At 42.2% G+C, this 26,332-nt stretch overlaps 1 protein-coding gene across 1 annotated transcript in view; it reads left to right on the top strand.

The window, feature by feature from the left end:
• LOC128696630 (chondroitin sulfate proteoglycan 4) overlaps nucleotides 1-26,332 on the top strand; it is an 873,169-nt gene that overhangs the window by 469,561 nt on the left and 377,276 nt on the right. The gene's annotated exons all lie outside the window — the stretch shown is intronic.

The following is a 26,332-nucleotide window of genomic DNA, read 5'->3' as shown; positions in this document are numbered from 1 at the left end:
TTCTCTAAGCCCATCGTAATCTACTAAGCGAAAATCTGGGACTGTTACTGAGTTATCCCTACTATCATACTTCCATTCAATGCTAAATGTAATTAATTTGTGGTCGCTAGCACCCAGTTCCTCTGAAACTTCTAAATTATTAACAAGGGATTCATTGTTTACAGAACTAAGTAATGCAGGTTATTACACCTTGTAGGTTCTGTCACAAACTGCTTCAAAAAACAATCCTGAACTACTAAGAAGTTGTTTGATTCTAAATTCCCAGTCAAGAAATTCCAATCAATATGACTAAAGTTAAAGTCTCCTAGAATTACTACATTATCATGCCTGTTGGCCCTAACAATTTCCTCCCATAGTAGTCTCCCCTGGTCCCTATCTAAGTTTGGGGGACGGTATATCACACCTAAAATTAATTTTTCATGCCCCTCTGAAAATTCTATCCAAACAGACTCTGTATGTGTTGCTTCAGACTTAATACCCGTTTTTATGCAACAGTTCAAGCGATCTCGGGCATACAATGCCACCCCACCCCCCCTTCCCGACACTTCTGTCTACTTGGAACAATTTAAAACCCTGAATGTGACATTCTGCAGGCATGTCCCGACTTTTTGAATTAAACCACGTCTCAGTTAAGGCAAATACATCAATGTTACCTGCACTAGCAACTAATCTCAACTCGTCCATCTTATTCCTAGAACTGCGACTATTTGTGTAATATATATTTAAAGACCCTCCTCTGTCTTTACCCTTCCTGCTCCTTTCTGTTATTCCACTAAACCTATTACTGTCCTTGTCAATTAGTGCCACTGGCTTTCCAATATCCACCTCATTTTGCCTATTACTATTTCTTCTAGTATTCATATTACTACACTGCGACTTCACTGTTTTCCCGCCAAAACCCATACCACTTACTATTCCTAGTTTAAAGACCTAACAGCTCCCTCCACTGCGTTGGCCAGTGCTCCCACCCCACACCTAGATAAGTGAACCCCATCCCTGGCATACATGTCATTTCTGCCATAGAAGAGGTCCCAGTTGTCAATGAATGTTACCGCATTTTCCTTACAGTATTTGTCCAGCCAGCAATTGACACCAATTGCTCTGGACAACCATTCATTTCCAACTCCTCTCCTTGGCAGGTTTCCCACCCTTCCTCCTAATTATCTCTATTGCTGACCTATACCTGCTAATCAGGTCTTCACTCCTACGTCTGCCAACATTGTTGCCTCCAGCACTGAGACAGATAATAGGATTTCTCCCATTACCTCTCATGATGTCATCCAGACGGCTAACAATATCCTTCATCCCAGCCCCAGGAAAACACACTCTCTGCCTCCTACTCCTATCCTTCAAGCAGAATGCCCTATCCATGTACCTAATCTGGCTATCCCCAACAACAACAATATTTTTACCTTCCTTGGCGTCGTCCGTCGTGATGCTCCGAGTAGTCAACTCACATTCGCCAGGTAGCATTACACCACTTGTAGAATTCGTCAAGACGTTCTCGATGGTCTTCGTTGGGGTTTCTAAGGATGTCTCCCTCACGTCTGCCAATGCTTCTTTGGTGCTCGTTGTGGCATTCCCATTAGAACACTCACATTCGTCAGGTAGCACCGAGAATGGGTTGGAGGTTTCCACGGTAGTCTTCTAAATGAGGTCTCACTAGTGATGTATAGAGCTGTAAAATAACATGGACACAGATGGTATATATAGGCTCAGAGTGAGGTGCAATACTAGTGGTAGTAGTGGTAGTAGTAGTAGTAGTAGTAGTAGTAGTAGTAGTAGTAGTAGTAGAAGTAATACAATATGTAGAACAATTAACTTGCACATGAGTAAACGATGTAAAGGCTTTTACTTGGGAAACATAAAAAAGTGTTTTTTTTTCATGCAAACAGGTGGCTTGCTGCATAACTCAAATAAAAAACGGGATGCAAAGAGCACACTTAATTAAAATCAAGTATAAAGGGACCAAGACTCTTCAACACTTGGCAGACTTCAAGAGAAAACTAGGTAAAAAAAAAAACATGGAACGGGTGGGGTTTGAAGCCATGATTAGCAAGACCTAAAACTCCAGGTCAGTAAGTCACTCGGCCTGAAGTTTAAACCCCATCTGTTCCGTGGTTTCCAATCGTGTTATTGCGATTTTCTGAGTTCTGATGACCGCTTTGAGGAGACTTGAGCTAGGGTTCACGCTGGCGGGAGATTCATCTGTGAAAACTTGCATTTGTGGTCACAGTGGTGGCCTATGCTAACCTCCCTATGGTGAATAAATATACCTAGTTGGATTACTCTTATTGTAGTCAGCTGGTCCAATGGTTTATGTACTGGCCTGGAGTTTTACGACTCACTCATCACAGGTTCAATCCCCACTCAAAACTAGGTAAGTTTCCAAAGAATTTTCATGACCAGCCAGACTGTGGTACACACGTTGGTCTGCAAGAGCCAGCACCAACAACCTGGTTGATTAGACCAGCAACCAGAAGGCCTGGTCTGGGGCGGTGACTCAAGGAATCAACTGCTGGTAACTTACAATACTGTACTCTGTCTCTTTCCCTAAGACTCGTGTCTATCTCCAAGACTCGCTTATCTCTCCCCACAAGACTCGTCTGTCTCCCCAAGACTCGCGTCTCTCTCCCGAAGACTCTGTCTCTCGACTCGTGTCTCTCCTCCAAGACTCGTCTCTCTCTTCACAAGACTCGTTTCTCTCTCCCCAAGACTCGGTGTCTCTCATAAGAACATAAGAAAGGAGGCACACTGCAGGAGGCCTGTTGGCCCATACTAGGCAGGTCCTTTACAATTCGTCCCACTAACAAAACATTTGCCCAACCCAATTTTCAATGCCACCCAAGAAATAAGCTCTGATGTGAAAGTCCCACTCAAATCCAACCCCTCCCACTCATGTACTTATCCAACCTAAATTTGAAACTACCCAAAGTCCCAGCCTCAATAACCCAACTAGGTAGACTGTTCCACTCATCAACTACCCTATTTCCAAACCAATACTTTCCTATGTCATTTCTAAATCTAAACTTATCTAATTTAAATCCATTACTGTGGGCTCTCTCTTGGAAAGACATCCTCAAGACCTTATTAATATCCCCTTTATTAATACCTGTTTTCCACTTATACACTTCGATCAGGTCTCCCCTCATTCTTCGTCTAACAAGTGAATGTAACTTAAGAGTCTTCAATCTTTCTTCATAAGGAAGATTTCTAATGCTATGTATTAATTTAGTCATCCTACGCTGAATGTTTTCTAACGAATTTATGTCCATTCTGTAATATGGAGACCAGAACTGAGCTGCATAATCTAGGTGAGGCCTTACTAATGATGTATAAAGCTGCAGCATGACCTCTGGACTTCTGTTGCTTACACTTCTTGATATAAATCCCAGTAATCTATTTGCCTTATTACGTACGCTTAGGCATTGCTGTCTTGGTTTAAGGTTGCTGCTCACCATAACCCCCAAGTCCTTTTCGCAATCTGTATGGCTAAGTTCTACATCATTTAACTTATAAGTACTAGGGTTATGGGCACTCCCGAGCTTCAGAACCTTGCATTTATCTACATTGAACTGCATCTGCCACTTTTCTGACCAAGAATAGAGTTTATTTAAATCCTCCTGAAGTTCCATAACATCTACGTATGAATCAATTATCCTACGTATCTTTGTGTCATCGGCGAATTTGCTCATATCACTAGTAATTCCCTCATCAAGATCATTGATATATATTATAAACAACAACGGGCCCAAGACTGATCCCTGTGGAACGCCACTTGTTACAGATCCCCACTCGGATTTAACCCCATTTATGGACACTCTCTGCTTCCTGTCAGTGAGCCATGACTCGATCCACGAGAGCACTTTTCCCCCAATGCCATGAGCTGCCACTTTCTTTAACAGTCTATGGTGCGGAACTCTATCAAAAGCCTTACTAAAATCTAAGTAAATAATATCAAATTCTTTATCGTGGTCAACAGCCTCAAAAGCTTTACTGAAGTTAATAAATTAGTTAGACAAGACCGGCCTCTTGTGAATCCATGCTGAGTATCATTAATCAAGCTATGCTTATCGAGATGGCTTCTTATAATTTGAGCTATAATTGACTCTAGTAATTTGCCTACAATTGAGGTCAGGCTTATTGGGCGGTAATTTGACGGTAACGACTTGTCCCCTGTTTTAAAAATAGGAATTACATTAGCCATCTTCCACATATCAGACACTACACCTGTTTGAAGAGATAAATTAAAAATATTAGATAATGGTTCACAGAGTTCCATTTTGCATTCCTTAAGAACCCTTGAAAAAACCCCATCAGGACCCGGTGACTTATTGTGCTTCAGTCTGTCTATCTGCTTCACAACCATTTCACTAGTGACTGTGATGTTACATAATTTATCCTCTTCTAGCCCACTATTAAAATTAATTACTGGAATATTGTTAGTGTCTTCCTGTGTAAAAACTGAGAGAACATAATTATTTAAAATCGAGCACATTTCATTCTCTTTGTCAGTAAGGTGCCCATAGTTATTTTTAAGGGGACCTATCTTGTCTCTAACTTTTGTTCTATAGACCTGGAAAAAACTTTTTGGGTTAGTTTTAGAATCCCTAGCAACTTTAATTTCATAGTCCCTTTTAGCTTTTCTTATCCCCTTTTTAATGTCCCTCTTAATGTCAATATACTGATTCATAAGATGACCCTCACCTCTTTTGATACGCCTATAAATTCCTTTCTTATGCCCTAGTAGATATTTGAGCCTATTATTCATCCATTTTGGGTCATTTCTATTTGATCTAATTTCTTTATATGGGATAAACGTTCTTTGAGCAGCATGTATAGTGTTCAGAAAACTGTCATATTGATAGCTCTCTTCGTTACCCCAGTCAACAGATGAAAAGTGTTCTCGCCCATCGTAACCTGCTAAGCGAAAATCTCGGACTGTTACTGAGCTATCGCTACTATCGTACTTCCATTCAATGCTAAATGTAATTGATTTGTGGTCACTAGCACCCAGTTCCTCTGAAATTTCTAAATTATTAACAAGGGATTCATTTTTGCCAGAACTAAGTCAAACAGGTTATTTCCTCTTGTAGGTTCTGTCACAAACTGCTTCAAAAAACAATCCTGAACTACTTCTAAGAAGTCGTATGATTCTAAATTCCCAGTCAAGAAATTCCAATCAATATGACTAAAGTTAAAGTCTCCTAGAATTACTACATTATCGTGCCTTGTGGCCTTAACAATTTCCTCCCATAGTAGTCTCCCTTGGTCCCTATCTAAGTTTGGGGGACGGTATATCACTCCTAAAATCAGTTTTTCATGCACCTCTGAAAATTCTATCCAAACAGACTCTGTATGTGTTACTTCAGACTTAATACCCGTTTTTATGCAACAGTTCAAGCGATCTCAGACATACACCCCACCCCCCTTCCCGATACTTCTATCTACTTGGAACAATTTAAAACCCTGAATATGACATTCCGCAGGCATGTCCCGACTTTTTGAATTAAACCACGTCTCAGTTAAGGCAAATACATCAATGTTACCTGCACTAGCAACTAATCTCAACTCGTCCATCTTATTCCTAGCACTACGGCAATTAGCATAATAAACCTTGAAAGAGTCCTTTCTCTTTACCCTTCCTGCTCATTTCTGTTTTTCTACTAAACCTATTACTGTCCTTATCACCCAAAGTCCCTGACTTTTCAATATCTACCTCGTTCTGCTTATTACTAGTTCCCCTAGAACTCGTAATATTACTCCACTGGGACTTCACTGTTTTCCTGCCAAAACCCATACCACTAACTATTCCTAGTTTAAAGTCCTAACTGCTCCCTCCACTGCAGTTGCCAGTGCTACCACCCCAGACCTAGATAAGTGAACCCCATCCCTGGCATACATGTCATTTCTGCCATAGAAGAGGTCCCAGTTGTCAATGAATGTTACCGCATTTTCCTTACAGTATTTGTCCAGCCAGCAATTGACACCAATTGCCCTGGACAACCATTCATTTCCAACTTCTCTCCTTGGCAAAATACCACATATGACAGGGTTCCCACACTTACTCCTAATTATTTCTATTGCTGACCTATACCTGCTAATCAGGTCTTCACTCCTACGTCTGCCAACATCGTTGCCTCCAGCACTGAGACAGATAATAGGATTGCTCCCATTACCTCTCATGATGTCATCCAGATGGCTAACAATATCCTCCATCCCAGCCCCAGGAAAGCAAACTCTCTGTCTCCTACTCCTGTCCTTCAAGCAGAACGCCCTATCCATATACCTAACTTGGCTATCCCCAACAACAACAATATTCTTACCTTCCTTGGTGTCGTTCGTCGTGTTTTTCCCAGTAGTCGACTCACATTAGTCGGGTAGCACTGAGAATGTATTAGATGTTTGCACAACAGTTTCCACGGCAGTCGTCTCTTTCTTCTTCATCGTTTCTACCTTTCCATTCGTCCTCTTGATCGTCAACTTCGTTCCCTGCTGTCCAGCCACTGACCAGTTTCCCTTCTTGACCTGAAGACTCAAAACAGGAGAACTACTACGAATCTTTTTGTTTTCCTCGGTCAGTCGCCGAATCTCCACCTTCGCCATCCTCAATTCTTCTTTAAGCTGTTGGTAAAGTTGCTCGATGGAGGGCATCTTGCTTCAATTCGTAGAGAGCGCGCAAACAGGTCTTCACAGAGCTAAGTACACGTCAACACTGCGCAAAAGCCAACTCAATCAGGAGCTACTGCGCAGCACGTCCGCACGGCCCAAGATGCGTGTCTCCCCGAGGACTAGGCTCTCTCCCCAAGACTCGTGTTTCTCCTCAAGACTCGTCTCTCCCCATATATGTCTGCCCTGAAAGAACTAATTAGTGTGATTGTTTTCATGAAGAAATGTAATAAATTCCCTGGCCTTCAATCATAAGGGCCTTCACACCTGCAGCCCAGTTCCAGACCAGGCTTGTCCAGACCAGGCCTCCAACTAGCTGACCTTATCCACCAGGCTGATGGCGTCAGTCTGGTGGATGAGGTCAGCAAGCCAACGTCAGTTTGTGAGCTGCGGAGCTCTGGCGTCTAAGTTTGATTATGTACTGCCAACATCAATATCGTGATTGCTCAAGTCATTAAACAGAAAATTCGGTCTAGGAACACTGCCGAGGAGATGATCCCCTGAAGCAATTACGGGAAGCCAACAGGTTGGGTCGCTGAACTGGGCAGCAATAGAAAACTAGTGACTACCAGCGGTACAGTCCTGGACAGTGGTGACCACCATAGGGGCAGAACTGGACAGCAGTGACAGAACTGAACAGCAGTGACTATCATAATGGCAGTAATGGGCGGCAGTGACGATTATAGGGGAAGTACTAGACAGCAGTGACGATCATAGGGTCAGTACTGGCCGGTTGTGACGATCATAGGGTCAGTACTGGCCGGCTGTGACGATCATAGAGTCAGTACTGGCCGGCAGTGATCATATTGGCAGTACTGGCTGGCAGTGATGATCATAAGGGCGGTACTAGGCGGCAGCAGCGATCATAGGAGTAGTACTGGGCGGAAGTGACGACCACAGGGGCACTACTGGACAACAGTGACGATCATAGGGGCAGTACTGGACAACAGTGGCGATCATAGGGGCAGTACTGGACAGCAGTGACGATCATAGGGGCAGTACTGGACAGCAGTGACGAACATAGGGGCAGTACTGGACAGCAGTGACGATCATAGGGGCAGTACTGGACAGCAGTGACGATCACACGGGCAGTACTGGACAGCAGTGACGATCATAGGGGCAGTACTGGACAACAGTGGCGATCATAGGGGCAGTACTGGACAACAGTGGCGATCATAGGGGCAGTACTGGACAGCAGTGACGATCATAGGGGCAGTACTGGACAGCAGTGACGATCATAGGGGCAGTACTGGACAGCAGTGACGATCATAGGGGCAGTACTGGACAGCAGTGACGATCATACGGACAGTACTGGACAGCATTGACGATCATAGGGGCAGTACTGGACAATGACGATCATACGGGCAGTACTGGACAGCAGTGACGATCATAGGGGCAGTACTGGACAACAGTGACGATCATAGGGGCAGTACTGGACAGGAGTGACGATCATAGGGGCAGTACTGGACAGGAGTGACGATCATAGGGGCAGTACTGGACAGCAGTGACGATCATAGGGGCAGTACTGGACAGCAGTGACGATCATACCTGCAGTACTGGACAGCAGTGACGATCATAGGGGCAGTACTGGACAGCAGTGACGATCATATGGGCAGTACTGGACAGCAGTGACGATCATAGGGGCAGTACTGGACAGCAATGATGATCGTAGGGGCAGTACTGGACAGCAGTGACGATCATAGGGGCAGTACTGGACAGCAGTGACGATCATAGGGGCAGTACTGGACAGCAGTGACGATCATAGGGGCAGTACTGGACAGCAGTGACGATCATAGGGACAGTACTGGACACCAGTGACGATCATAGGGGCAGTACTGGACAGCAGTGACGATCATAGGGGCAGTACTGGACAGCAGTGACGATCATAGGGGCAGTACTGGACAGCAGTGACAATCATAGGGGCAGTACTGGACAGAAGTGATGATCATAGGGGCAGTACTGGACAGCAGTGACTATCATAGGGGCAGTACTGGACAGCAGTGACGACCATAGGGGCAGTACTGGACAGCTGTGACGATCATAGGGGCAGTACTGGACAGCAGTGACGATCATAGGGGCAGTACTGGACAGCAGTGACGATCATAGGGGCAGTACTGGACAGCAGTGATGATCATAGGGGCAGTACTGGACAACAGTGATGATCATAGGGGCAGTACTGGACAGCAGTGATGACCATAGGGGCAGTACTGGGCGGTAGCAGCAATCATAGGGGCAGTACTGGGCGGTAGCAGCAATCATAGGGGCAGTACTGGGCGGTAGCAGCAATCATAGGGGCAGTACTGGGCGGTAGTAGCAATCATAGGGGCAGTACTGGGCGGTAGTAGCAATCATAGGGGCAGTACTGGGCGGTAGTAGCAATCATAGGGGCAGTACTGGGCGGTAGTAGCAATCATAGGGGCAGTACTGGGCGGTAGCAGCAATCATAGGGGCAGTACTGGGCGGTAGCAGCAATCATAGGGGCAGTACTGGGCGGTAGCAGCAATCATAGGGGCAGTACTGGGCGGTAGCAGCAATCATAGGGGCAGTACTGGGCGGTAGTAGCAATCATAGGGGCAGTACTGGGCGGTAGCAGCAATCGTAGGGGCAGTACTGGGCGGAAGTGACGATCATAGGGGCAGTACTGGACAGCAGTGACGATCATAGGGGCAGTACTGGACAGCAGTGACGATCATAGGGGCAGTACTGGACAGCAGTGACGATCACAGGGGCAGTATTGAGCGGCAGTGATGAACATAAATAAGAGTGAACGCTAGTGTTGTATGATAAACAAACTGTCAGTGAAGATCACTCACACGATGCCGTACCTTTGACCCTTGGTACCTTTGATGAGTTCCCAGAGTTTTTATTCACCCGGAGCCCGGCAATAGGACAGGCTCGTCTGGTGTTTGCCTGGTCAGTCAGGCTGTTGTTACTGGTGTCCTGCTGCTCCAAACTCCAAAAAACCTGAAGGGGTGACAGGTGAAACAAACCACACCAGGATAGTGTATATCAGAGTGTAGTGTAGGTGGTGTGGTGTCAGGGGAACTTGTCAAACTCTGGCTCTGTCATCCCTAAGATGACTGCAAAAGATTTCAGTGGTCCAGGCTGACCCAGACTAAGAGAAACTATTTTGATTATAAGACTTTCTATTACAGACACAAGTGTAGTCTAATGGCCTGCACACCTGGTTGTAGCATGGTAACTAAGGTAGAAACGAGGAATGAGCAAAATACAGAAGAGAGTAAATAATTAAATTTCTTTCACCAAATAGCAAGCAATGTACGATATATACAGAGGATATGTACAGTAAGGCAAAGCAAGAAACTGCAAAAACCTTCTTGAACCGGACTTGGAGGTAAGATAAGATAAGATAAGATTTCGTTCGGATTTTTAACTCCGGAGGGTTAGCCACCCAGGATAACCCAAGAAAGTCAGTGCGTCATCGAGGACTAACTTATTTCCATTGGGGTCCTCAATCTTGTCCCCCAGGATGCGACCCACACCAGTCGACTAACACCCAGGTACCTATTTGCTGCTAGGTGAACAGGACAACAGGTGTAAGGAAACGTGTCGAAATGTTTCCACCAGCCGGGAATAGAACCCGGGCCCTCCGTGTGTGAAGCGAGAGCTTTAGCCACCAGGCCACCGGGCCACCACCAGGCCACCAGGCCACCACCAGGCCACCAGGCCACCACCAGGCCACCGGGCCTGGTGGCTATGTTACCAATGTTGATTTTCAAGTGCCCCCACATCGCTTCACAATTCTGGGGGTTTCCTTGTCAATGGCTGGTTGAACTAAGGTGCCTGCATAACAAGGGGGCCCCTATTCATTATACCCTTAGCACCTGGTTCGCTGGTCAGGTGGGCATGCTTATATGGGTGTGACATACCCAGAATAAAATGTTATGTACTCTTAGCATGTCACACTTTCTAATTAAGATAAGGTGATCAGTGTGTTGGCTGAGGCAAGGTGTACGTTTTTTTTATTTTTGTCTTTTCTACCACACTTCCCTACTTTAAAATGAATATAATTCCATACTGTAGAACATAGGACATAAAGTGAGTAATAAATCTCCTGGCTAAGATTGTTGTGGCCTGGTGGTTAACGCTCTGGCTTCACACGGTGAGGGCCTGGGTTCGATTCCCAGCCAGAGTAGAAACATTGGACGTGTTTCTTTCCACCTGTTGTCTATGTTCCCCATCAGTAAAATGGGTACCTGGGTGTTAGTCGACTGGTGTGGGTCGCATCCTGGGACACTGACCTAAGGAGGCCTGGTCACAGACCGGGCCGCGGGGGCGTTGACCCCCGGAACTCTCTCCAGATAACTATACACTCAACCCATCTACTTCCCTCATCTCTCTAAATAAAAAACAAACCAGCATAAAAATACAGGAATCTTATAGTCAGTGGATAGAAAGAAAATTTGTGGTACAAAATTTCATGTCATGTACAAAACTAAATATAGCCATGAACAATGACCATAAATTGGAAAGGTGTTTCTAGAACTGCCCTAGGGAGATGGAAAGCTGACAGGTATAACGGAAGTACTGAAAATCAAAATCTTAGATCAAAAAAATTGCTGAGGAGCTTTGCAGAATTACGCAATGAGTGGGAAGGTAAAACTAGAGAGCACAGAACTGAAACAGAGGTATAGTCTCAGGGCAAGAAAGAAAAGATGGAAATAAAGATGGAAGTCAGTAAGAATATACAGAGAAGGAAGAGAATACGATATCAGGAAAACAAGAAACAGAACTATCTGAAGAGAGATGCTCAGGAGAAAGGTAAACAAGAGAATCCAGATCTGTCTCAGAAAGTGAGAATAAGTCTACCATAGAAAGGTATATAGGTAGTAAGAACATCTGCAGATACTGCGTTAAAGGGATGTCCATATACGGAAGAAAATGCTGGTATCAACACACCAGAAAATGTTCAGATATTATAAGGAAGGCGAAGTGTCTTTTCGAAAAAGAATGCAGATACTTTCATCCAGAGACGTGCAAAGCCTCAACGCAGTTTGGAGAGTATTGAACTTAGTTGTTCAGACTTCTGCCTAAGAGGAACTCAGAGCTACAGAGAAATTAGTGATATTATAAGTGAACAGCATTCGTTTCTTAGATGAAAAGAGAAAGGAGCAGACTTAAAGAAAGTGGACAAACAGGGAAGCACAACAGGTGGTAGAGATGTTCAGCAGTGGGACAGATTAAACCTGGCATTTACTCAACAGGGTAGAAAGTATGACTGAAAAGTGTACAATCAATACTGGAGAAAGCAGGTATATGTATACCAGGGACCAAGCATAGTGGTATATTATCAGTGGTACTAACAAGACACCTAGAACCAGAATATCGAGATAGTAAATCCTGTTTGTTTTTTCAGGGTTTGGAATCAAATAAAAATAAAAAAGTGGGTTCCTCACAAAAACGAACGCTATGTTTGGAGCCTTCACTGAAGCACAGTGAGATGAAGATAAAAAAAAACTACGACATGTATAGGTGCTACAGAGTTAATAGGTCACAAAGAGGAGTAGAACTCAGTGTGAAAGATACATTTTATTGCACAGAACTGCTGAGCATTAATATAAGCGGCCAGGATTCGTGTCTCTTTCTGGGCTCGCCGTTTCAGATTCTCTGTGGTCAGCAGTCACGACAGTTCTTACCAGTATAGATTTAGGGAATTAGTGTGAAGTTTCATTGGGCAACAGGTGCCCTGGGTGAAATCTCAGAGACCTTAAAAAGTGCATGCAGAAACAGTTGCTTTGCATAAAGAAGGCAGTAGAGCATTAGTTAAAAATTACAGACCAGTAGCCCTATCTTCCCACATCATGAAAGTCTTCGAAAGAGTGATGAGACTTTGTCAGATTACAAATTTCAAGGAATAGTACAATAAGCATAACCCAAACCAGCATGGTTTTAGAGCAGGACGATCATGCCTGTCACAGTTGCTAAAACACTATGACAGAATTACGGAGAGGTTCGAAGATGACCAAAACGCAGAGGTGATATACGCAGATTTTGCAAAGGCGTTTGACAAATGCAATCATGGGGTGATTGCACAAAAATTGAGGGTGATAGGCATTACAGGGAAGGTAGGCAGATGGGTTTTTGGGTTTCTGAAACACACAACACAGAAAGTAGTTGTAAACAAAGTAAAATCCAGCATCAGCGAGGTAAAAATCCCAGTTTCCCAAGGCGCTGTCTTGGCACCTCTGCTGTTTCTTATCCTCATAATAGAGATAATGACACCCTTCACAGCTTTGTATCATCATTTTCAGATGACACTAAAATAAGCACGAAAGTCACTTCAGTAGAAGACACTGAAAAATTACTGGAAGGTATAAGCAGTGTTTTCGTTGGTGAAATGGTCAACGACATGACTTTCAATGGAGGTAAGTTCCAGTTGCAAAAGGGACACTGTATACAAATCTCATGAGGATCGTCAAATGGAATGAAAGGAATACGTGAAAGACTTATGAATTATGTCAGCTGACCTTTCTTTTAAAGAAAACAATAAGACAAAGAACATGACAGCCACGAAGTTGACGGGATGGGCGATAAGATCCTTCAAAACAAGGGAAATAAAGTCAATGGTGATACTTTTAATCTACTGGTAATTCCTACAATACTTGGAATGTACTTTCTGGAGTGAAGAAAAAAGTGATATCTGATAAACGTGAAAAATATTGGAAGGATTGGTCAGTAATCCACTCTCTACTATACCAAATTATTGGAATGAGAGACATGGGAGTAAGGTTACATGAAGGGGTGTTTCCCGGGATCGATGCCCAAATGCCCAGTCCCGGAATACACTTAGTGGATCAAAGCCTAATAAACCAGGTTATTACCGTTGGCTGCATACAGTCCAGGGTATTAATAAACCATACCACGGGCGGGGATAGAACTCGCGATCAGAGAGACTCAAAACTCCAGACCGTCGCGTTAGCCACTGGACCAGCTAGCCTCAATAAGATTCATCCAAATGTACCTAGTTGGACGAATCTTATTGTGGCTAGCTGGTCCAGTGGCTAACGTGACGGTCTGGAGTTTTGAGACTCTCTGATCGCGGGTTCTATCCCCGCCTGTGATATGGTTTGTTTGCAATTGTGTCATTACGATTTCGTGAGTCAGGGAATTAATCACAGTCTACCTGATCAGGCACTGACTTGAGGAACTTGTCAAGTTCCCTCTTAAAGACAGCCAGCGGTCTCATGTATGATAGGAAGCTGTTGAAAAGTCTTGGCCCTCTTACACTTATTGTGTTATCTCTTAGTGTAATCATTAAGGGTGTTGTGCACTGTCTACCGAGCCTCTTGCTTTTGTAGGGAGTGATTTCAGTGTGCAGATTTAGGATTTCCCAGGTATAAATTACAACAGCTTCCTCGCCTGCTTTTCAATGAGCATAGGTCTAGTGAGCTGAAATGTTCCAAGTAATTTAGGTGCCTTACTGCAGTTATATGTACCTGTAGTAAAGGTTCTCTGTACATTCTGCTGGTCTTCAGTTTCACCTGCTTTAAAAGGGGCTGTTGATGTACAGCAAAATTACTTGCTAGTGAGAACAAATGACTTAGAACTATCAGTGATCTTGCATCCCTCGTTTAAAAGGTTCTCGTGTACCATCCTATTATTTGTCTTGCTGTGGTGGTGTTAATAAAATTTTTGTGAACCTTGAACGTGAGATCCGCTGTTATTATATCGTTAGATATGTTTATACCCCAGTCTTCTTTTGATTGTCTCGATTTTTCTTTAACAGAATAACTGAAATTTGTCTTCATTGAATGTCATATTGTTTTCTGTGGCTACTGGAAAAGTTGGTTTATATTTACTTGGATATTTGCAGTGCTGCCCACCATGAATGCCATTCTCATGTAAATTCTAGGGTTGCAAATGATGATATAATGCTGTGATTTTTTTGTTACCTATGCTGGTTACTTACCTGGAGTCTACTGGAAGAGTGCTCGGAGGGTCAACGTTCCAGCAGCCCGGCCCAAGCCTAATCAATTAGATTACTGGTGATCACTGCACGAAGTCCAATGCAAACACCACATCTCGTGAGGAGCATATTAAGTTTATTCTTGAAGATTCTGGGTCTCTTAGTAATCGCTCTTATGAAGGGAGGGTAGTGAAAAATCTTTGTTCCTTCACACTTATTGAGTTATGCTGAGCATACTCAGAGCTCACAAGCTTTTTACTGGTTGTTTTTTGCGCTACCTGCCAAGCTTCTTGCTTTCATGAAAATTTGGTCTGCCTGCATGAGGCACTATAAAAGTTCAATATAAACCTTACTTTCGAAAACACTGGGACACTGAAACATAGGTTGATTAAAAACACATTGCCTAATAATGTAGGTGTTTACAAGTCCCATGCACTCTGTGCCCTAGAAACCAGGTTATCCCAACACTGGTACTCAATCAGGATGGGCCAAATGTCAAAAGCGATCTTTAACCATGTCAGTTCTTGTAATCACCCACCAGGGTGGCCTGCCACGTAGATCATTGTACCCAACAGTTCTATCATGGAAAGAAGCATAATTGAGTCCTCTCTCTAGAAACATGATAGGAATGCCATATATAACTCAAATTATGGGCTATACAAACTCGATAGCTATTTAGTAGAGTCTGTTATGCACAGCATTAAACAACAATGTTATTCAAAAGTGCAGGATTGCTCATTATACCAGGGAATCTCACGATGTTCTGGTGATGTTCGACCAGAGTCTGCACACTGAACATCATGGTACACCCTTCGTGAAGGTTGATATAATATACAACATCATGTTAAGTCCATCGGGAACGTTGATATAATGTATAGCATCATGTTATGTCCGTGTGAACTTCGGCACAATGTAAAACATGCTTAGCTATTACTACATAAAGGTATCGTAGTGTTGCAGGTACACAAGCCCAAATGGTTGCAATCACTGACTGAAATTTGATCGATGTAATAGTAGTAAGGAAATAGCATGGGGGTTCATTCAGGTATCGGTGTGCATGTGTGGATTGCCTAGGGACAATCCACACACGTCTAGATACAAATGAAACATTAGTTTATTTAGTACAACGGTACACATAGATAACTGCAACATGGTGGTTGCTCTTTTAGGAGCAGAAATGTTGAAACTAGCTAAAGTTAGAACAGAAGAGAGACGGAATTTGGGTTAGAGCAGGAAAAAGCCAATTGGAATGTAGGAAAATTAAGGCAAGGTATTAATTCTGATAATTATTGGCTCTTAGGGTAGCTTGGCTTGAAAACTGAGCAGTAGGCACCTTATCAGGAGTTTGACTTTCCAGGGAAAAGATTTGGTTAATATATATCTCACATAATTTAATTAGTCTGAAATGGACCCTATATACATGGCTCAAAGGGCTAATGAAACATACCCACATCAAAAAATACAATTAAAGAAACACACCCACATACATTACAGAGGAATCTGAAATTGAACACCGACATAAAAAAAAAAAAAACATCAATACTGAGAAGCATTCAAATAATTCAAAATAAAACTATTTTACCAGGACACACTTAATACTTCATGAATTTCCGCACATACGACTGTAGTCATGTAAAAATTATGGCCATCACTCCACAAGTCTTCAAAAAAACGACTCAAGAAATTGTAATGACACGATTGCAAATAAACCATACCCCCGGCCGGGATTGAACCCGCGGTCAGAGAGTCTCAAAACTCCAGCCCGTCGCGTTAGCCACTAGACCAGCTAGCTACAATAAGATTCATCCAACTAGGTATATTTCTACACCATAGGAAGGCTAGCACAGGCACCTCTGTGACCACAAATGCAAGTGGCTAACGCGACGGGCTGGAGTTTTGAGACTCTATGACCGCGGGTTCAATCCCGGCCGGGGGTATGGTTTGTCTTCAAAAAACTTACCTTGCTTTACCATACTATGTCTGCGTACTTCCCTGGTCCCTGCCTTAATATTTCTTCTTCAGACTAACATGAAGACCTTCAGGTCTTTAGATTACGTGTTGTGTCTGATGTCTGGTAGTACCATTTTCCTCCAGGGGCTAAACTTGATGCCTGGTCACTGCTAAACCATATACAAGTTTTTCTGGTTTAGTCAAAAAATCATAAATCCTATTAATAAAAATTAAAAGATCTTACAAAAATAAGGTAGAGACAACATGAATAAAACACTAGTACACAGTTATCGCCTTCAATAAAATAATTATATAACTCCCAAACGTTTTGATGTACGGAATCTTCAGGCAAGGCTCAACGTAGCTGAACCGGCAATCCAGTTTACCCTAGAAGAGTCCAATGACAAGCTACTTTTTCTAGACGTCCTTATTCACCGGAAACCTACAAATAAAAATCTCAGTTCCAGTCAAGATACCAAAAGAGGCATCATCATCGAATTTTTCCTAAGAGCATACCGAATTTGTAGTCCTGAGTTTCTTGACGAGGAATGCACATATATTCAAAAACCTTCACTGATTTACATTTTCCTTCCTTTTTCATCAAAGATTGTAAGAAAAGAGCTCTTCAGATCATTAATTCTCCACGCACCAACACCACTCCTAACAAAGTGCTTCCAGCACTTCAATAAAGGATCTAACCAGGACAAAATCCAAGCACCACGAACCAGTCAATGCAGGAGTTTACACTATACCCTGTGGAGGCTGCGACAAGATTTATGTAGGTGAAACAGCAAGAAACCTCGACACCCGCCTCAATGAACACATTTATGCATGTAGGAACGACAACTTGAACAACGCCTGTGTACAACACCGAAATTCCACCAATAATCTCATGAAATTCAGAGACGCCCAATTAGTAATCAAAGAAACTAATTTCCGCAGGCGAAAGTGCCTTGAATCATCACTGATCGCTGTTTCTAATACAATTAAACAAAGCAAAAGCAGCTTCACCATCTCTGAAGTCTTAGCAAGAATCCTCCTGAAAACAGTAAACCCTGCCATCACATAGTCTCTCCTGCTATTGCTACACAAAACACATGACAGAGGATGGACACCGAAACAGACCTCTAATTCTATCTACAATAGAAATATTTGCCTAACCTATTATTTTTATGCTACCCAGTAATAGATTTTATATCCTTTTACTCAAGTGCAAGTTAATTGTTCTAACATATTGTATTACTACTACAACTTATATCACTACTACTACTACTACTACTACTACTACTACTACTACTACTACTACCACTAGTATTGCACCTCACTCTGAGCCTATATATACCCTCTGTGTCCATGTATTGTTTGTAACGGCTTGACAAAGCTCCTGGAGAGCGAAACGTTGCCACAATAAAATGTCACATTAGTTGCACTTGTGTCCTTTTACTTTACAAAATAATTATATAAAAATAATTTACTTATAAGAATTAAAGACTACTATATTAACACAAAAATGAGATCTTAATAAAGTGAAGTGACCACAGTAAAAGTTAACACATTCTCAGAAACAAAACAATGGACATATTTTTACATATTTTTACATAAACTTACATAAACTTACATAAATAAAAATTACAGACAATACAAGAACAAATCAAAGGTTAGATGAATAAGATAAGAGACAGGGAAAGAAGAGACACTTGTATAATATATTAAAAAAGGTATAAAACTAGGTTAGGTTACAGGTAGAAGACAAATTACAACAAAAACATAGTAAGCATAAGTAGCAGATACTAAACGAAATAATGTTAATATGAAAGATTGATTAGAGATGTTATAGGTTAGAAACAGAGAACATTGGAGTCTGCCTGGACCTACCTAGAGTCTATCTGGAGGGTATTCCGGGGATCAACGCCCCCGCGGCCCTGTCCATGACCAGGCCTCCTGGAGGATCAAGGCCTGATTAACAAGGCTGTTACTGCTGGCCGCACGTAGTTCAACATACGAACCATATCCCGGCTGATCCAGCACTGACTTTACTTAATCTGTCCAGTTTCCCCTTGAAGACAACCAGGGATCTATTGGTAATTTCCCTTACGACTGGTGGGAGGCTGTTGAATAGTCTTGGGCCCCGGTCACTTTTTGTTTTCTCTTAATGTAGTATTGGCGCCCCTACTTTTCACTGGGCGTATGTTTCATCGCCTGCCAAGTCTTTTGCTTTCATAGGGAGTGATTAGTGTGTGCATATTAGGGATCAGTCCCTCCAGGATCTTCCAGGTGTAGATTATGTATCTCTCCTGCGCTCCAGTGAGTTCAAGTCAAGTGCTTCCAAGTGTTCCCAGTAGTTAAGATGCTTGATGTGCAGTAAAAGTTCTCTGTACATTCTCCATATCTGCGATTTCACCTGCCTTGAATGGGGATGTTAATGTACAGCAGTATTCCAGCCTAGAGAGAACAAGTGATTTTAAAAGAATCATCACTGGCTTAGCATTTCTTGTCTTGAATGTTCTCATTATCCATCTTATCATTTTCCTCGCAGATGTGTTACTGGCACTGTTGTGATTCTTGAAGGTGAGATCCTCAGACATTACCACTCCCAGGTCCTTCACATTAATTTTCCGCTTTATTGTGTGGTTTGAGTTTGTAGTATACTCAGTTCTAGTTATTATTTCCTCCAGTTTTCCATAACGGAGTAGTTGGAATTTGTCTTCATTGAACATCATTTTATTCTCTGTTGCCCATTGGAAAACTTGGTTTATATCTTCTTGGAGATTTACCGCATCCTCAGTGGATGACACTCTCATGCAGATCCTAGTATCGTCTGCAAAGGATGATATGGAGCTATGGTTTACATATCTCTCTGTCTGATATGAGTATGAGGAACAGGATAGGGGCAAGTACTGTGCTTTGTGGAACAGAGCTCTTCACTGTGGCTGCTTCCGATTTAACTCTGTTTACCACTACTCTGTGTTCGATTGATTAGAAAGTTGAAGATCCATCTGCCTACTTTGCCAGTTATCCCTTTAGTACTTAGCACGCACTGTGTGTGCTATTACACCATGATCGCACTTGTCAAAGGCTTTTACAAAATCTGTATATAGATTACAGGTCTAGTCACATGGTTATACATAAACATATCATTTTACACCTTAAATTATCACTGATCTTACAGTTGACTCTAATCATACAATATCCAAACAATTCTTATGCTATAATAATGTAAGGTACAAGGCACACATACTTAATAGCCTTCGCATAGTGTTGTATAACAGGGCTGGCAGGAGGCTGTTTCACCGGGTGGCTATTTTACATAAACATTCCTTTATCTTCGTTCTTGGGCTTCTCTACCTTATACACACATTAACACAGGTTATGAACCCACTTGTTAGCAGCAGCAGATAGGTCCTCTGATAGGATAAGGTACCAAAAACAGGTAGAATAATAGTTGTGCTGTCTGGCCTCGTGTTCCCTCCAAAGATTTTTAACACGTCTCGTAGCGTACTCACAACCTCTTTGTAAAACTTCTTAACAATGGCTCAAACTTAATCGCTTCCAACCCATACGAAAATATATTTATACGTTATATTTCAGCTAAACAATATTCCTGTTGAATTATATTGGAACCACAAATAATGGAACATCACTAAGCGAGGAATGGCCAGACCTTAACCCATTTCTCCACTTGATTTACGTCTTTTACAGTAAAAGGGATATTAGTATATCATTTCTAGATGTTACAGTAATAATAATAACAATAATAGCAAAGATAAAAAATACTTTCTGGATTAAACACTTAGAATTATTCTACACTGCATTTCAATAAAAACGATGATGGTATATGAGATTACATGGCTTATCTCTTAATGACACTGCATTTCATTTTCTACCTATGAGCTATGCACGTAATAATGAGGGAAGAATATAGGTAAGAAATACTCATTAAGGACACCTTAACATTAGTATGGATCGAGGGGCTGATTTGCATTATAGTTTAAGATCTGTTATCCATTGTCTTTGCTTGTAGAGGGAGCATTTTTTTCTGTCTCAAGTTCGAATATTTTCCATTGTCGTAAAGGTGTTACTGGAGCATCTTTGGAGCACCAAGAAGCTTATTCTTCAGAGGAACTGGTTTAGTTCTTTAGTGGTCATGTCGTCATACCATCGTGTCTTGCTAACTTCTCAGTTTATTGTGAACCAGTTGTTGTCGTTCTTGTTGAAGTTGAATATGTTGAAATCGCCCTAATGATTGATCATGTTTCTGTGTCCCAGGCCACTGTGCACGCAGGTCTGCAACTCGATTATGTTGTGATCTGAGATTACAGTCTTCCTTACCATTATGTCCCGGACCAAGTCCTCAATGTTCGTGAATATAGGACAAGAGTGTTTCCTAGTCTGCTGGGCTCAGCAGTCTGCTGGTTTAAGGCATATTTATTGCATAGGTTTGACAATTCTTTTATGTGGAATTCTTCCTCCAAGATAGCTCTACGAACTACAGCTACACTCCATGCTACATTCTTCACTTTAAGATGTCTCCAAACGTCATGATTTTTGGGGATGGGTTTGAAAGGTTATCAAAACAATAACTAATCTCCAGTTACTGGTCCTTGAACTACTGGGAGATTGTATCCAGTGGTTTATACAAAGTCACAACAATTAGGTTCAAGTTTACGATATTGAATGACAGAACTTTGACTACATCATTAGTGTTAGGCAAAATTGGTCAGTTAGCAAAAACTCATTTAAAATTAAGTCCTTTCTAAAATTTTCCCTTATACGTTTAAAGATATATTTTTTTTTCATTTATGTTAATGTAAAAATTAAAAATTTTGTCCCAAAAGAACCTTAGAGAATTTACCTGACCTTATTATAACAAGCACAATTTAATTTATACTAATCCAACAAAATATTTTTTTGGATAGGTTTACAATAATTTATTAATAAACGCAATGAAGTATATTTTTTTCATTAGGTTCAGAAGTTTTTCGAAATTATTGCATACACAAATTTTCGCTTGCCTTATTCGGCAAGAAGAGCATTTCAATTTAAGCCAAAATAGCAAGTTTTGCCTATTCATTCAGCACGGCACACACACACACACACACACACACACACACACACACACACATACACACACACATACACACACATGCACACACACACTATATATATATATATATATATATATATATATATATATATATATATATATATTGCTAGTCACGGCATTATGCCAGGTAAGAGCCCCGGCATAATGCCGTGACGAAAATCAAAGGCCTACTATACTGGGAGGTCTTTTTTATGTCAGTGCATTACGATGGGTAACAGCCGTTAGCATGATGTCACGGCCTGCTGCCCCACTCCACAGTGACTCCTCAGTGCTCACGTGGCTACCATGGTGAGAGGAAATGTTGCACTTTTGTCTCTCATTTCCCCCATTTTTTGTCCGGTGTTCCGTTTGGTTTTGGTGCTACACATGTTTGATTATGGGTGAAAGGAAGTCTTTAACACCTGAAACTATAGCTCAAATCAAAGGGCTTCACAAAGCTGGGCAACAGACGATAGAAATAATGGAGAATGTTGGTGTGTGTGAGCGTTCAGTGAGGAACTGGGTGCAGCGTTTTATGGCTGGTGGCTGTGTGGAGTTGACTGCCAAACCTCGGCCTGGCCCTTTGAAGAAGACATGTTTGTACATCAGCTGTGTTAAAGAAGCAGTTAGAGAGTACACCTAAGATAACTGCTAGAGAAGTGAAAGAAAAGAACCCATATCTTCTCTCAGAGGTGTCGGTAAGAACTGTTAACAGACATGTGTCAGAACTGGGCTACAGTAGTCACCACCAGGTAAAGAAACCGATCCTCTCCAAGCCACAGAAGAAACGTAGGCTGGATTATGCAAAGAAATATCTTCATTGGAATCCTCAACAGTGGTCTGAAGTACTTTGGAGTGATGAAGCAACCTTCACCGTCACCTGTAACCGTGGGGAACCCACGTGTACCGGCCCAGAGGTAGCAACCTAGAGCCACGCTGCACCCGTGGGACCACCAAACACTCAGACTCGCTCATGGTGGGGGGGTTCAGTGCTCAGAGTGTTGGTGAACTCATTGTGCTTCCCAAAAACCAGTAAATGAACAAGTATAATTACCTGGAGTTACTGTGTGACAATTTACCTGAGGCATTGGACAAGTGTGAGGCTACGGTTTTTATGGCAGTATGCACCATGTCATACCGCCAATGGCTTAAGGACTGTGAAGTGAAGTTCTTTAATGACTAGCCAGGCAATTCCCCAGACCTAAACCCTATTGAGAACCTCTGGTCAATAGTGAAACAAAGTTTGCTGGGCAAAAATATCAGTACCATCCCTTGGCTGGAGACTGCTCTGCATGAGGCTTGGAATAATATAATTCCCCAAACTCTCAAGAATTCATGTGAGTCTTCCTACATGACTGAGGGACGTGATTAAGCATAAAGGATGTAGCACCAAGTATTAAAACCTCAGTAAGTGAGCAGATATTATATATATATATATATATATGTGTGTGTGTGTGTGTGTGTGTGTGTGTGTATCTGTGCCATATTATGTAATAAAATATTCCTATTGGTAAAAAAAATAGCTTAAAAGATGGGGTGGTAGGGGAAGTGGAATATTCAAATGGCTTCAGGAAGAAATCCAAATATTCTTCCTTGAAGCCTTTTTATCCACTTCTCCGAGGCTATGGGTCCCACAATTTACACCAGAGGTGGACCCCATCCTATATATACACGTTATAAGCTTTCATTCTATATGTTTGTGTTTTGGTACGTGCTGGGGTGCAGGGAAGGCATAATGCCGTGACTAGCACTGTATATATATATATATATATATATATATATATATATATATATATATATATATATATATATATATATATATATATATATATATATATATATATATACACATGACATGTCCACTGCTGGAGGTAGTAGAGATGTCATGTCTGAGGGCAATGTGTGGTGTGAATTTAATGCAGAGAATTCATAGTTTGGAAGTTAAGAGGAGGTGCTGAGGAAGGGTTGTTGGGGTGGTTCGGACATATAGAGAGAGTAGAACAAAACATAATGACTTCGAGAGTGTATAAATCTGTAGTGGAGAGAAGGCGGGGTAGCGGTCGACCTAAGAAAAATTGGAGGGAGGGGGTAAAGGAGGTTTTGTGTGAGGGGCTTGGATTTCCAGCAAGCATGAGTGAGTATATTTGATAGGAGTGAATGGAGACAAATGGTTTTTAAGACTTAACGTGCTGTTGAAGTGTGAGTAAAGTAACATTTATGAAGAGATTCAGGGAAATCGGCAGGCCGGACTTGAGTCCTGAAGATGGGAAGTACAGTGTCTGAACTCTGAAGGAGGGGTGTTAATGTTGCAGTTTTATAACTGTAGTGTAAAGCACCCTTCTGGCAAGACAGTGATGGAGTGAATGATGAAAGTTTTTCTTTTTTCGGGCCACCCTGCCTTGGTGTGAATCGGCGGATGTGTTAATAATATATATATATATATATATATATATATATATATATATATATATATATATATATATATATATATATATATATATATATATACATTTCTTCTTTTTTTTGTTAAAACATTGGCCATTTCCCACCAAGGCAGGGTGGCCCGAAAAAAGAAAAACTTTCATCACCATTCACTCCATCACTGTCTTGCAAGAAGGGTGCTTTACACTACAGTTACAAAACTGCAACATTAACACCCCTCCTTCAGAGTGCAGACACTCTACATCCCATCTCCAGGACTCAAGTCCGGCCTGACGGTTTCCCTGAATCCCATCATAAATGTTACCTTGCTCACTCTCCAACAGTGCATCAAGCCCTAAAAACCATTAGTCTCCATTTGCTCCTATCTAACACGCTCACACAAGCTTGCTGGAAATCCAAGTCCCTCGCACAGAAAACCTCCTTTACCCCTTCCCTCTAACCTTTCCTAGGCCGACCCCTACCCCGCCTTCCCTCCACTACAGATTTATACACTCTCGAAGTCATTCTATTTCGTTCCAGCCTCTCTACATGTCCAAACTATCTCAATAATCCCTCCTCAGCCCTCAGGATAACAGTTTTTATAATCCCACATCTCTTCCTAATCTCCAAACTGCGGATTCTCTTCATTATATTCGCACCACACATTGCCCTCAGACACGACATCTCCACTGCCTCCAGCTTTCTCTTTGTTGAAACAATCACTGCCCATGCCTCACACCCATGCATTGGTATAATTATACTCTCATACATTCTCCACTTTGCTTTCATGGACAAAGTTCTTTGTCTCCACAGACTCCTCAGTGCACCACTCACCTTTTTCCCCTCATCGATTCTGTGATTCACCTCATCTTTCATAGACCCATCTGCTGACGTCCACTCCGAAATATCTGAATACATTCACCTGACCCATACTCTCTCCCTCCAATCTGATATCCAATCTTCCGTTACCTAAGTTTTTGGTTATCCTCATCACCTTACTCTTTCCTACACTTTTAATTCCTTCTTTTACTTATCCTACCAACCACAATTAGGTGAGTACAATTAGGTGAGTACACATGCAAAACACACACCTAGAAAAGAATGATCTTATCAACGACAGCCAGCATGGTTTCAGGGACGGGAAATCCTGTCGCAAACCTACTGGAATTATATGACAGGGTGACGGTTATAAGACAAGAGAGAGGCGTGGGTAGATTGCATTTTCTTGAGCTGTAAGAAGGCGTTTGACACAGTTCCACACAAGAAATTAGTGCAGAAGCTGGAGGACCAAGCAGGGATAGCAAGGAAGGCACTAAAATGGATCAGGGTATACCTGTCAGGTAGACAATAGCGAGTCATGGTACTTGGCGAGGAGTCAGAGTGGGAGTCTGTAACGAGTGGGGTGCCACAGGGGTCCTAGGTCCGCTGCTGTTTCTGGTGTTTGTGAATGACATGATGGAAGGAATAGAATCCGAAGTGTCTCTGCTTGCAGATGATGTGAAGACGATGAGAAGAATTAAATCGGACGAGGACCAGGCAGAACTACAGAGGGATCTGGACAGACTGCAGGACTAGTCCAGAAACTAGATCCTGGAGTTTAACCCCACTAAGTGCAAAGTCATGAAGATTGGGGAAGGGCAAAGAAGACCACAGACGGAGTACAATCTAGCGGGCCAGAGCCTACAAACCTCACTCAAGGAAAAGGATCTTGGTGTGAGTATAACACCAGGCACATCTCCTGAGGCGCACATCAACCAAATACCTGCTGCAGCATACTGGTGCCTGGCAAACCTAAGAACAGCATTCCGACATCTAAATAAGGACTCATTCAGGACCCTGTACAGTGTGTACGTTAGGCCCATATTGGAATATGCAGCGCCAGTTTGGAACCCTCACCTAGCCAAGCATGTAAGGAAGCTAGATAAAGAGCAAATGTTTGCAGCCAGACTAGTCCCAGAGCTAATGGATATGTCCTACTAGAAGAGGCTAAGGGAAATAGACCTGACGTCACTGGAAGACAGGAGAGATAGGGGAAATATGATAACCACACATAAAATATTGAGAGGTATAGAAAAGGTGGACAGAGACTGGATGTTCCAGCGATGGGACACAGCAACAAGGGGACACAGTTGGAAGTTGAAGACTCAGATGAACCACAGAGATGTAAGGAAATATTTCTTCAGTCACAGAGTTGTTAGAAAGTGGAATAGCCTTCGTAGTGATGTAGTGGAGGCAGGATCCATACATAGCTTTAAGAAGAGATATGATAAAGTTCACGGAAC

This window comes from Cherax quadricarinatus, chromosome 46 (genome assembly GCF_038502225.1).
Source record: "Cherax quadricarinatus isolate ZL_2023a chromosome 46, ASM3850222v1, whole genome shotgun sequence".
NCBI lineage: Eukaryota > Metazoa > Arthropoda > Malacostraca > Decapoda > Parastacidae > Cherax > Cherax quadricarinatus.
This window is presented reverse-complemented; position numbering and strand designations above follow the sequence as displayed.